The sequence below is a fragment of the Misgurnus anguillicaudatus genome, chromosome 25 (assembly GCF_027580225.2).
Source record: "Misgurnus anguillicaudatus chromosome 25, ASM2758022v2, whole genome shotgun sequence".
Lineage (NCBI taxonomy): Eukaryota > Metazoa > Chordata > Actinopteri > Cypriniformes > Cobitidae > Misgurnus > Misgurnus anguillicaudatus.
The window spans coordinates 5466802-5480182 of NC_073361.2; the positions used below are offsets into that span (position 1 = coordinate 5466802).

The 13381-nt window shown below is 37.4% G+C and overlaps 3 long non-coding RNA genes across 3 annotated transcripts in view; 1 reads left to right on the plus strand and 2 right to left on the minus strand.

Annotated features, from left to right (window-relative positions):
* Nucleotides 1–13381, minus strand: part of LOC141362158 (uncharacterized) — a 270438-nt gene that overhangs the window by 24088 nt on the left and 232969 nt on the right. The window lies entirely within an intron of this gene.
* LOC129426363 (uncharacterized) lies at nt 1798–5461 on the minus strand. Its single transcript, XR_008638401.2, has 3 exons — nt 5095–5461; nt 2314–2373; nt 1798–2028 (listed from the first exon to the last, which is right to left on the minus strand). It is a non-coding gene; the product is annotated as an uncharacterized lncRNA (long non-coding RNA).
* Nucleotides 8496–10764, plus strand: LOC141362131 (uncharacterized). Its single transcript, XR_012368114.1, has 3 exons — nt 8496–8806; nt 9404–9946; nt 10046–10764. It is a non-coding gene; the product is annotated as an uncharacterized lncRNA (long non-coding RNA).

Consider the following 13381-nt stretch of genomic DNA (forward strand, 5'->3'; position numbering starts at 1 on the left):
AAATAAGACTATCTTATTTATTCACGGTCACATCCTACCTGTTCATTTTATACTACATAAGACAATCTGATTTTTGCACGGTCGCATCCTACCTGTTTATTTTATACTACATAAGACAATCTGATTTATGCACGGTCACATCCTACCTGTTTATGTTATACTAAAAAATACAATCTGATTTATGCACGGTCACATCCTACCTGTTTATTTTATACTACATAAGACAATCTGATTTTTGCACGGTCACATCCTACCTGTTTATTTTATACTACATAAGACAATCTGATTTTTGCACGGTCACATCCTACCTGTTTATTTTATACTACATAAGACAATCTGATTTTTGCACGGTCACATCCTACCTGTTTATTTTATACTACATAAAACAATCTGATTTATGCACGGTCACATCCTACCTGCTTATTTTATACTACATAAAACAATCTGATTTTTGCACGGTCACATTGTATCTGTTTATTTTATACTACATAAGACAATCTGATTTATGCACGGTCACATCCTACCTGTTTATTTTATACTACATAAGACAATCTGATTTTTGCACGATCACATCCTACCCGTTTATTTTATAGTACATAAGACAATCTGATTTATGCACGGTCACATCCTACCTGTTTATTTTATACTACATAAGACAATCTGTTTTATGCACGGTCACATCCTACCTGTTAATTTTATACTACATATGACAATCTGATTTATGCACGGTCACATCCTACCTGCTTATTTCATTCTAAAGACAATCTGATTTATGCACGGTCACATCCTACCTGTTAATTTTATACTACATATGACAATCTGATTTATGCACGGTCACATCCTACCTGTTTATTTTATACTTCATAAGACAATCTGATTTATGCACGGTCACATCCTACCTGTTTATTTTATACTACATAAGACAATCTGATTTTTGCACGGTCACATTGTACCTGTTTATTTTTTTATACATAAGACAATCTGATTTTTACACGGTCACATTGTACCTGTTTCTTTTATACTATATAAGACAATCTGATTTTTGCACGGTCACATCCTACCTGTTTATTTTATACTACATAAGACAATCTGATTTATGCACGGTCACATCCTACCTGTTTATTTTATACTACATAAGACAATCTGATTTTTGCACGGTCACATCCTACCTGTTTATTAATACATAAGACAATCTGATTTTACGCGTCACATCCTACCTGTTCATTTTATACTACATAAGACAATCTGATTTTTGCACGGTCACATTGTACCTGTTTATTTTATACTACATAAAACAATCTGATTTATGCACGGTCACATCCTACCTGTTTATTTTATACTACATAAGACAATCTGATTTATGCACGGTCACATCCTACCTGTTTATTTTATACTACATAAAACAATCTGATTTATGCACGGTCACATCCTACCTGTTTATTTTATACTTCATAAGACAATCTGATTTTTGCACGGTCACATTGTACCTGTTTATTTTTTTATACATAAGACAATCTGATTTTTACACGGTCACATTGTACCTGTTTCTTTTATACTATATAAGACAATCTGATTTTTGCACGGTCACATCCTACCTGTTTATTTTATACTACATAAGACAATCTGATTTTTACACGGTCACATCCTACCTGTTTATTTTATACTACATAAGACAATCTGATTTTTGCACGGTCACATCCTACCTGTTTATTAATACATAAGACAATCTGATTTTACGCGTCACATCCTACCTGTTTTTTTTATACTACATAAGACAATCTCATTTATGCACGGTCACATCCTACCTGTTTATTTTATACTATATAAGACAATCTAATTTTTGCGCGGCCGCATCCTTTTTTAGTGTGATAGTTTGGATTGAAACAAATGGGTATAATTTTGCGCTATGGTAGGAAAATCTGACAGTGTAGGTGGGACAAATGAACAGAACACCGGAGCTTACGGAGTTTACATCACAGCAGCTTTTTCAAATCACTAGACATGATGCAAAGCAAACTTGATATAAATCTGGAGGTGAGCGCCATTCAAATCAATTTCAGTGATTGAAATTGAATTTTATACATTTTATACAAATAAGATAAGTTTATAAATTAAGTTTCAAACAAGCAAACACACACACACACACACACACACACACACACACACACACACGTGTCAGTGTGTTGACAGTGACACTGTTATATTTTTTTGTCTATTTGAGATTCCTAACCCTCAGAAGATCATGAGATACATTTCAGTGAAGAAAACATAAATCCTTACATAGGCCAAAATAAATTCAATATAATGACTTACATGTGATGCAGATTCAGCATGTAGGGTGTCCTGATGGCTGACTGTCAGTTTGTTGTGTCCCTGCAGATAAAAAAACAGATTTTATAATTTTAATTTACTTTTCTATTTGTCTGATCAGTGGCTTCCAGCAAAGACCGGCCAACCAGCTTAAACCGACTATCCAGCAACTAAAATAATTTAATTCTAAAAATTATGTTATAACTTGCACATGCTTTTACACATTTGGAGAAAATATGTGTTACAGTGATGACACTGTACGAAAAGGAATTTTTAAAATAAATTATATCCCCAAACAAATATTAATTTAGGCTCTTAACGTGGTTCTCAGCAGAGCCCATAGAGTTTGACAGAGTTTTTTTTGTACACCAATGGCGGAGTCTTTAGTTCCCGGAAGTTACTGTCAGCTTTAGAAAAAAATGAGTGTGATGAACTTGATAAAAGTTTTAAGACTTTAGACATTTAAAAAATAACATTGTATATTAGCACTACATCAAATGAGTTTGTGCATCAGTGCAATTGTAGTGGATTATTTCTCATTAAATTAGTACATTTAGGGGGTGTTAGTTGAAAACGGGTCAAGCTAAGACAGGCGTAGAATAACGTTAACACATACCAAACCACAAACAGACTTTTAATGGAAAAATTTGTATTCTTAATGCAGATTCATCCCTTACTGTGTAATTAGAAAGGCTATAAAATTTTATGGCTGTACATAGTGCATATTTATGAATAAAACGTATGGGTGGGTGTTTTTGGCACTGTGGTTCTGCTGGTTAATTAAATTAAATTAAATGCAATAAATGAATTTATTAATAAAATGCATATATTCACATGTTCTAAGATTAATAATAATTGAAAGTGATAAAGATGCCATCTCCCATCAACAACAAAAACAAAGCTACATTAGTCAAAATGCACTTTATCAAAATTAAAAGGGTTAAAATGATCCACAAAACAGATATCTGTCAAATGTGCTGATATCCCCCCCCCCAAAAAAACAAACACAATGTAAATCAAATAATGTATTTAACACAACTTACATAATAATATATGAGCATGCTTTTGACATGACTTTAACTCTCCCATTCATTAAACTTAAGTCTATAGTTTCTGTCTTTAGTTTTACCATGCAAACTAATGAATAACTCATGTCTGAGATTGATATCAGTTAGTTAAAAAGATATGGGAAATAAATCAAAGCTTCTTTAAAACGTGAATGTTTTTTACTGAAATCTTACTAATACAGTACCTAACATGCATAATAATTTGGAACACAGTGTAGGTAAGAATAGATAGATGAGATTAAATTAGTTTATATGAAAGGTTTTACTGGATGGATGTTTGGATAAAGATCATGGGCGCACATGAGCCACATTTCACATTCAGCTCTGTTGCAATGATTAGTCAAATGTTTTGTAGAGATTTACTTTTGTACCAGCTATTATGGCAACCCAAGTTATTTCCTTCTGGATTTCACAATGAACATTAACTACTAGCCAGTCAAAACGACACACTCGTGTCACTCGCAATACTTCCATCAGCTTTACGGCTTACCGGAAGTTTTACACGAGGCGCCCACATTTCCGTCAAAAAAATAAAGTGGATAACATGTCGATTTTATATATATAGCCTATAACACAACCACAATGTCAATACAAATGGATTAAAAAACGTATCTTCAAAATCAGATATTTTTAAGAAAATACGTCTGTTTTGTATTATATCAACAAAACCACATCAGCACAACAAGCGCTCTGGCATGTTTAACGTTATCAGCATAAAAATAACTTTTGTGGAGTACTTAATCTTGAAACAAAATTATAAACTAATCACCTAATGTACTGTACATTGCATATTAATGTTCCATTATGTTTTACTTGTATTTTGAATTAGTCATTAAATTGTATTTTGTTTTAGAAGTGAAAAAAATTTCGTGAAATTAACTAATCCCATAGTTATGTGAGTAAAATGTTGAACATTTTTCAATGCTAAAACTAGTTGTTCGTATAGAAAGAGCTTAAAAAAACCTTTAAAATGACACCAAGACCCCGTCTATGGGTTCAAGAATAACAAAATACTGGCCATTTGAAACTCGAAAGTCATCTATTGTTTTCCATTTTGCGGTTGGTAAAACCCCAGGTCGCGTCGTTCAAATTCATTGAAATTTCGTTCACTTGTAGTTTAGCAATTAAACTAAATGTCTATTACAATTTCAAGACTGTTTTTACTCTGCACTTCGCCTGAGGAAACCGAAGTTGCGTTGAGCGGGAACCAAACTGACAGCCGCCACAGCGGAGATAACTTACAGTGGGTATAACTTATTTGCTTTAATCCCGTAGGACGCTTTAATGTTGGATTGCAATCTTTTTAATTAATTTTAATCATCTTTAGTTTGCGATTAAAATCGCAACACTTGTTCGGGTATAGACAACGATAGTAAGCCCAGTTTAATTTAATTTTGAAAAATTTAAAGTGCCTAAATTGTAAATTCTTTAGCCTACGGATAAATGACCACAGACGTTTGTTATTAAAGGTAATTTAATTAATCAAACTGGAAAACACAACAGGAACACCGCATGAATTTAACGTGTCTTGAAGCCTTAAGTTACTCGTTAACGGCTTATTTAAAAAATACATTTAACATTAGCCAACAGTTGAATTTGTATAACATAGCCTATAACGTTACATTAATCACAAAACATATTTACCCCTGCTATTTTTCACGTTAAAATATTAACTAACCATCAGATACATAAGAAAAAATAATTTTTTGTACAGTACCTGCAATTTTCGCGTCGATGCCGTCGAGTTGATACCAAATCGTCCGGCGCGGTCCAGCTGCGTTGCTCTTCGGTTGCCTACACGACTAAAGTAAACTAAAACAATCCCGTGCGTGACGTCACGCGTTCTAATGCTGCGTTCCAGTGGCCGGTTGCATAAAACTTAAAGACTAGTCTTAAAAGTTAGTCATGAATATTTTTTCTTCAAGACTGATCATAACTGTTTTAAGTATGTTACATAGAAATGTAGATTGGTCTAATTTAAATCCAAATAATAAGACTGATTAGCCCTAACTAATTGCTAGTTAGTCAGAATCATTCTTAAGACGCAGTCTTAATGTCACGGCTATGTTTATGCAACCGGCCCCAGGGGTCCGTTCTTCTTCGTACGTCACTTAGGTCGCTAACTCAGTTAGCTGGATTTGATTGTTGATGATTTGGCATGATCTTGGATCGTTTGGTTCTTCGAAGCTCATCCTAAACTTGCTGTCATAGCAACAGGTCCGTAAGCTCAAACCTGCTCGGGAGCAGGCTTATTTCATGAAAACAAGATTAGTTAACTACAGACAGCACGTTCAGTCTTACCGACGTTGGCAATTGGAGGCCACCAGCAGCAAATTGTCGGTTGGGGTTTTTCCCCTGCACACAGAATAAAAGTAGGTGGGTAAACCATCGGCGCGATGAGTCTGCAGCCCACTCTCCGGAGATCGGCGGAGGAACCGCGAGCAACCTTTTTGCCGATCGCGCCTGTTAAATATGGTTATAATGTCCTTATTTGCAGGGTGCGATTTGCCGGGGGGGATGCGTGGGATTTCCCCCTTTCTGGTCAATGTATCCCTGCCTCTGCTTAATAATTTTTATCCCCGGTGGGGATAAATTTACCCCCCGCCTCAAAGTGATCAGTGCTACTACACTAGTGGCGAGACGGATCACAAAACTTATCACGGATCCATGGTTTGATTAAAGTCAATTTTATTTTAAAATGCGCTACTTTGGCTGGCTCTGATATAGCTGCCCCGCAGCCTCTCTGTATTCACCACTCTGAAGACTTGCTCAATGTCCCGCCCACGGCGCTATCTGATTGGTTACACACCCGGTTACAACTCACGAGTAATGGCCTATCAACACTTGCGAGATGGTGGTGGAGCTGTGTGTTGAAACGAAGGAAAGCAGCATATTCAGCAGCATATTATTCAGGATATTAATAAAGCGGGAATAAACATCACAATCTGATTATCTGTTTATGATGACAAGCAGAGTTAGTGTCCCAGTCACACCACTGAGAATGGCCGAAGTTACGCATATTTAAATGCCAATGAGGCGTTTAGCGAGGCGCGGGCACGACCAGTTCGTGACTAACACATAATACATCTTTCTATAATTTCACTGTAGCTCAGCAGCGCAATGTAAAGTTAACGTTATTACTTTAAAAGCAGCATCAAAACTGTTTCTACTGTAATGGTTTAACTTTGCAATCAATCCATTGTTCATATTTATTTCATGTTCATGTTTAAGTTGACACTACATTGTGCCATATAGCTTTGCCATTCAAGATTCTTGCGTGTTTTTTCGTTGTGCATGATCACAATATGTGTGGGGAAAGAAAAGCTATTAGAGTAAAAATATTGCGTTAGGCTGCTTCATGAGTTAATAAGAAAAAAGATTTTACAATTCCTGCAAATGCAGTAATAAAGTTCATGTTCTCATGATTTATTTTTATGAATTAAAATGTTTTGAAATGTGCTGTGGACAGAGACGCATTAATTTTTTCTCTTTCGCGCAGGTTATGTTTGGAAAGACGATGTCCTGTAGCTCAGGCACGGCCCCACTTTTCAACAGGCCCACCTAAAACTTAAAAAAAAAAAAAACTTTTACTATATTCTAATTTTGTCAAGAATTATAAAAAAATCGTCAATAAGCTCATTGTGCTAAAATAGTCTAAATGTTTAGTTTTAAAACCATTTTAAAAAGCTGGTAATATTTTAATGTTTCTGCGCAAGTTCAGCAGACAGTGAGGTTCGTGTTTGTTTCAATCAGAGCTCGTGAGCTGAGAGCGCATGTCTGAATATTAAAAATATTTTAATTAGAAATATATATATAAAAAAATATTATAATGGATTTTTGTTAGGTCAGACAATGATTACCAAATTTCTCTCTCATGCTCCTCATAACCACTGAAAACAGTAAAAAAGTCAAATTATTATGGATGGAAGTTAAAAGTGGTGGGTACAAAATGACTCATGACGAAATATGGTGGGTACGCGAACCCACCGTCACCGAAATCGAGGTCTATGAAAACATCCCCCCCTCTGTTTTTTTCACAAATCGCACCCTGCTTATTTGTAATGTAATGTATAGTTCTCAGTTTTTCATAATGTTGTATGTAATATAATGTTGTGCATGTGAGTGGTCACAAGAGGGCACCAGAGGTTAAACGCGTTTGCGTATGTTTGTCCTCTGTTAGCCACCGTAGTTCTTCTTCTCAGTGTTCATCAGTGTGTGTGAGAGCTGCTCCGACCGTGAGAATAATGTGTCGGTAGCAGGTAAATAAATATACTTAAAGATTAATCTCCATCTAGTGATGGGCAGAGCGAGGCTTCGTGAAACACTGAAACAGCTGAATCAATTGTGTCGAGGCTTCGAAACATAGTTCGAAACCGCCTCCACAGTGACACCTAGTGGTCATTTGCACGTATAGCCATAGCGCAGCCTTGACAAGGTTTTATTAGACGATCACTGACAAATTGTATCCCACATGTTGATTGATTGACACAAGTGATCGGGTGGGAGAGTAGATAGTGTCATCGACTCATACAATAACCCTTTGGATCGAACCCCAGGAAACGCATTACTATTACCGTCGTCACAATGAAGTTACATATTTTTGTTGTTGTTTTAACATCTGTTTGACAACTACATGCGCTTTTATGCTCATCATTGTCAATAACTATAAGCTGGTCTATTTAATAAATAAATTGAATAGAGATAAATACCACATAAACAATAAGAAATTAATAAAATATAACAAGCCACCATGTCACATATAAATATCTGCTGTGTGTGGAAGGACTTAGCCTACTTCTTTTTTTTACAGATATTTTCTCCAGCCTTTTAAAAACTCCTCCCACAAAACCCACAAGGTCAATATGCGTTTATTTCACTTTTATACAGATGTGCGATTGTGTTATCTGTTCCCCACCGTGCCAATTAAACGCTGATTCGGCAGACCACACCTGATGAAACACTTAAGTGGATAGGCTTGTTCGACTTCATGCGGCGCCGTAAGAACCTTCAGCCGGATGACGTCAAAGTACCGCGAGAGCGATTTGCGAACTCATACGGAGGAATCTCCTTTAAATCGCTCTCGCGGTACTTTGACGTCATCCGGCTGAAGGTTCTTACGGCGCCGCATGAAGTCGAACAAGCTTAAACACTTCGAGGCTTCGTTTGGTCATAGTCACGTGACATGGGTGTTTTGAATCAAGCTTCGGATCAGTGTTTCGACACATCTGCGCTTCGGGATCTCGCAAAGCTTCGGAACGACTGTTTGGCGTCAGCCATCCCACTTCCATCCTCATCTTACGTTACCTCCGAATGCATCGCTAGCTGCAAACAGTAGTTTAGCACAACTCAACAGCGCCTCTTTTTTTCTTCACTAGATCTAACGTTACGCAGTTGTTGGTCCACATCAAGCCGGCAGTGTAATCGCGAAGGTATGTTGATTAAATATGATTGTGGAAATGTTTTCGATAAACGGATCACAGAAATTGGCGTCGGAGGCAACGTTACATGTTTTTAGCCTTGGTTTGTTATAAATGTTGACTTGGGGTGCGTTTCCCAAAACCTAGTTATTATTAATATGTTTGCGTATTAAATATTTTTCAGTGAGTTATTTTAGACACTATTTTAGACGTGAGGGGATCGTTCGGTAAACAGCCAGGTAAACGGTCATAAATTGACGGACTGTCTTTTGTCCACACAAAAATGACATCTGTCATTTTATGATATCAACCCCTTACACTCTGAATGCATTTTTAATGATTTTGTCGAAGTGACATGCTCAAAATTAAAGGCAGCTCTTGTTGTGCGTTTTTATGGTAGCCTAACGTTAAAAGTAGACCTGTCAATCAAAGAGCTTAGTTAAGTACAAGTGCACAGCCACTGTAGACAGTCAGACAAAGTGGTTATTAAGTAATAAAGTGATAGGAAGTAAGTGTTTTTGGACACACACCTATTCATAAAATAGAGCCTTTAATTAACATTTGTAATTTAAGCAAAATAAAATTTATTTTCTGTTTTTTTTCACTCAGGTAAATATGATGAAGGCATGGCTTGGTGGCCTCCAGACCCTTTTACAGCCCACGTGATCAAATAGCTTGCGCGCGCATTTCGGCCACGGAAGTGTTGTTGTTCCCCAGTGGTTCTAACCTGTTAGCAACTCAGAAAGTTTATTAAAACGGTTTCCCAGCATCAAAATGTCTGGTTCTTGCGTTTGGTTGCACTAATATAATATACTAATATACGTATATATGTATCTGGCCACTTTATATTTGGCCATCTGCTAACGTCTTCTATCCACTCCACTATAGTATACGGATCTGGTAGATGTCTTGAAAAAGTTGATAAGTCAACTTTTTAAAATAACTAACTTTGTCTGTGTTACTTCACTGCTGATTCTTGCCATACTTCCGTTGCCAAACTGCGTGCGCCTACGTTGCCACATCATCATTGTGTACAAAGAGTAAAAGGGTCTATAAAGACTCATACAAAATACTCAAGTTTTTTCAAGAGGACATCACCCAACCCATCTAAAGGATGAAAACAATACTCTTGTTGAATACTACATAAAACAAGTAAGAGTGGGGGGCTATGGTGTTCTGATGTTAGTCATTGTACTTTCTACAATGTGATCAATATGAAAACTAATCTTTGTAAACACTTTTCATTTACAGCCCATCCTGACTTCACCATCACCACCATTATCCCCTGCATCGTGCCCTTCATCAGACACCCAAAATGCACCACAAACATCACAGGCGAAGAAGAAGAAGAAAACGCACAACAAACCTTCCAAAAAACCCTCCTCCCCCTTCCCTCCTACCTATGGCTGGAAACAACATAACAGTTGGCAAGTTGAATAACTATTTTGACCTTAAAGGCTTATATTTTTTATCTTATTCACAGTAACCCCCAGAGTTAGATAAGTGCATACATACCCCTTTCATCTCTGTGCATGCCATAACTCTGTCTGACGCACCCACCGCTAGCTTAGCTTTGCACAAAGACTTGAAGTAAATGGCTCCAGCTAGCATGCTGCTCCCAATAAGTGACAAAATAATGCCAACTTTTTCCTATTTATATGTTGTGATTTGTATAATCACAACATGTACAAATACAGGGTGTCCGCAGGTTTTAAAAAGTATTAAAAAGTGCTAAATCAGAATTGTCAAATTTAAGGCCATTAAAAGTGTTAAATTTGGCTTAGAGGTATTATTTTTTTCCAAATTAGTTTTTTTTTTTTTCAGACTATCAGGTGTCATATTCTGATTGAAATTCTATCTGCGTTCGCGTTAGTTAGTTTAAATATGGGCTTTAGCATATCTGGGCACATAATCAAAGATCTTTCGTCTCTGGTATGTGATCAAAGCCTGGAGAAGAGCCAAACAGGGTCCCCGCGGGTCCTTAAAAAGTCTTAAAACGTCTTAAATAAAATTTCCGATTTTTAAGGTCTTAAAATGTCTTAAAATCTGGAATTTCCATTAAGACGGTCTTAAATTTCTTTTCAGACTCATCATCCAGTGTTTCCCATACATTGTTATATTTCATACATTTTCTATATGTATTTGTAGTATTATAATTGTAATATTTTTGTATTAAAACGGCTTTATTCATTGTTTCGAGCGCTCAGCGGCGCCTCTTTCGTGTGCGCATGCTTTCTCTCTCTCATCCTGCGTCGTGTAGCACACGGCACGTGGGGGAAGGAATTAAAACTTGCCAGTGTTTATTCTCTCATATTTTATATATACGCGATCTACAATAATACTTTTACTTTTAAAAGCGCTTATAACACAAAAAGACGAGAAGAGCAACGGTGAAGCTCTGCACTGCATGAGACCATAATGTAGCCAAAATCACCTCGTAATGTTATATCAGCTCTTAAATGTAAATATATGCTGATATTGTCAGAAGCGTTTTGCTATAAATCAGGATTTAAGCAGTAAGTAACGTGGTTGGATTAAACACGAGGGTCGTGTTATTGGGTCGTGTTTAGTCAAAATTTTTTAGTCAGTAACCCTATTTATATACACAGGCTCTCAAGTCTCACGCATTGACCGTGAGACACACGCATTTCAGTCAGTTCACACGGCACACCTTGTATTTCTCACGCTGAGAAGTAAAAAATTGTCCTGCTATATTCAATAAATGGACGACGCGCATGGCAGTTCTGTCGAGTTCAGCTGCTTCCTTCGAGTTTTTTAAGTGTGCTTTCAACTTTACGCAGCGCCACAAAACCGACACGCAGATGACATCAGGGTACCGCGAGAAATCTTGCGAAGGAGGCTGATTTCAAATCCCTCTCGCGTTACTCTGATGTCATCCACTTGTCGTTTTTTTTTTTTTTTTTTTTTTTGCAGCGATTCCGGGACGAAATCATTGCCTTTGATCAAAGACAATGAAAGCTAATATTGGGGAATAAAGCCAAATTCGTGCTAAATTATTATTGATTCAGTCAAAAACTCCAACAGCTTTGCAACCAGAAGCTTTAGTTACCTGAAATTAAGAAGGTTTGTTTACCTAACATTAGGTAAAATTAAACAGGTAGCAAAAACTTGAGAATTGGGTGGGGCCAAGGGTCACTGTTGCAAATATCCCTCTCCTGACATCTCACTCCAAACTTTTGGTAAAACTTGAGAGCCCTGATATACATGTCCGACAACAAAACAGATAATATGTAAAAATATAATTAAGTTGTGTTAAAATACAATATAACTCAATTAACCTACTTAGGCTGGGCGATTAATCGAAATCGAACCGCAATCGCGATGTGCAACGTTGCGATTAGCAAATCGCGAAAGGATGCGATATGATGCGATTTGAGAAATATGCAGAGAGGTTTGTGGCAGTCTAACCAATTGAGCGAGCGCAAATATGTCTGTGTTTTCTCCGTGAGAGGCACGTCAAACCAAAACAGCGCTTCTCCTAAACTGACGAGGGGTTTCAATTTAAAGCATGCGCGCAGCCTGTGTCTCTTAGGTTATGTCCACACGAAGCCGGTGCATTCCCTATCCGATCATTTTTTTTCCTTGCTCTAAAAAAATAATCCGTAAACACGAACCCACTGAAACCGACTGAAAGCGGTGTAGTATATATGCCGGACCAGTATGGGGCGCTGTAATTCTGCCACAGATATACACTATACACGGAGAAGAAGACTTTGAGCATGCGCATAACCAACGTATGGTGTTGTCCATTATCGCTTGTTGGTCACCACAATTGCATAGAAGCAATAGATTTTGCTGTAATAAAGCTAGTAGGCTTTAGTAGCTTCTGTAGCACGAACACAATCACGTAGTTCGCCGTTATTGTTGTTTCTGTTACGTGTGATGCTTCCGACACGTGATGTGATGACGTTTTCGCTTCACAAAATATACGGATTGGCTGTACAGACGAAACCGCATGGGTGTCCGTTTCAGATTTATCCACTTTAGGACCCGGTTTCAAAAAATAGCGGATTCAGTCTCCCAAAACACCGGATCCGTGTGGATGAAACGCCAATACGATAACAAATTTATTCGTATACAGTGATCCGCGTCTCCGTGTGGACAATGCTTGTTAAATACTCGCGCCCGTTTCCCTATTGCAAGACTTTGCGCGTGCGTCTTCCACAACAGACAAGGTGTTTAAACTTGACGCACACGCGCAAGCCTGTGTCTCTATGCTTATTAAATACTCCCGCCTGTCTCCGCAAGTCCACATCGCAAGACTTTTCGTGCGCGTCTTCCACAACAAACAAGGTGTTTAAACTTGACGCACACGCGCAAGCCTGTGTCTCTATGCTTATTAAATACTAACGCCTGTCTCCGCAAGTCCGCATCGCAAGACTTCACGCCCGCGTCTCTCAAAACGGATGATGCGTTTTACACACACACACACACACGCCCAACAACGCTTACAGCCTGTCTCCTTATTTAAAACAAACTAAAATACCATTTAACTTGGTTGCTAATGTCACTTGAATGAAATGACATGACATTGAACGCATTTGGATTTTATATTCATTTTAAAAA